We start from the raw sequence: 1,253 nt of genomic DNA, 5'->3' as shown, positions 1-1,253 counted from the left end.
AATCTAGATTTAGCGAAAAACATGGGTGGGTTTTAAAAGCCAACCGCCTACCGCTGCCAACCGGCATACAGGAGTGAAAAAAAAGGCGCTAGAATGAGCATTGTTAAATTTAAGGATCGTAGATTTTCATACTAGAAAACGAAACTATTCAATTTGACGGAATTTTTGTTGACGTCAATATTATGGAATCAAAATTATTTTAAAAATGAAACGAAACAAATTAAAAACATGGACAACGAATGTGAGTACATTGTTATTCAACTTTGGCCTAGGCTATGCATGGATATCACAGACAGTAGGCAATACCCAGATATTTATAGCACTTTTTAAACAAAGATTATCAGCCTGAAAAAAAATATATCTATATAGAGTTAAATGAGATCAATAACGCCGATAAAGATAGTTAATTTTTACTGCCAACATGTTTCAATTTCATATTTTCAAGGCATAGCAACAATACAATAAACAACAATATGACGTCATGATATTGTCTTTAGGAGATATATTAATATGATGGATTTACATTAATAGAAAAAGAAAAATAAACAAAATATACATAAAGATCAAACAAATCCCTTTAATTTAGGCTTTATCTTCTCAATAAAATATTTACTGATTCCCATTAGTAGGTTGTCTTGGCTGGACATTTTGTAGAATGTAAATACCATAAAATTTGGGGATATTCCCCTTGCACAGACATCAAAGTATTCACTCAACGGAATCATTCTCGTTTTAGGATCCCGGATTTGTTGTCTATGAATGGTTATTCTGTTCCGTAAATTATTTCTACAGCCAATATAGAGCTCGTTGTATCTACAACATGTGATCACATATATAACAAACTTGCTAGCACATGCATGTCATATTAGTTTTCACAGTAAATGTTTGACCCGTTGAGAATTTAAAAGATGACCATTCAATCAGATATTTGCATAACCCGCAGAGTTTGTCATTACATTTGAGTAATTGGCAGTTATTCTCTTGGGTTAAGAACTTGGCTCTTTTCAGAATACTTTTCAAATTTTTGGGCTGTCTTTTTGATTTAACATATTTGATTTTGTTAATAACAGACTCCATTCTTTGATTTTTTCTAAGAATTGGAAAGTTATTCACAAATGTATTTGATAAATCTGGTTTTCTCGGGTTAAACGTTGAAACAAAGACTAGTAAGTTGTCCTCTTTCACTTTTGGTTTAACTGTGCGCAATTCTTGTAGAGTTACTTGCTCAGCCTTCAAAATCTCATCTGTGATCA

This window comes from Lottia gigantea, assembly GCF_000327385.1.
Source record: "Lottia gigantea unplaced genomic scaffold LOTGIsca_401, whole genome shotgun sequence".
Classification (NCBI taxonomy): domain Eukaryota; kingdom Metazoa; phylum Mollusca; class Gastropoda; family Lottiidae; genus Lottia; species Lottia gigantea.
Note: the sequence above shows the minus strand (reverse complement) of the source record.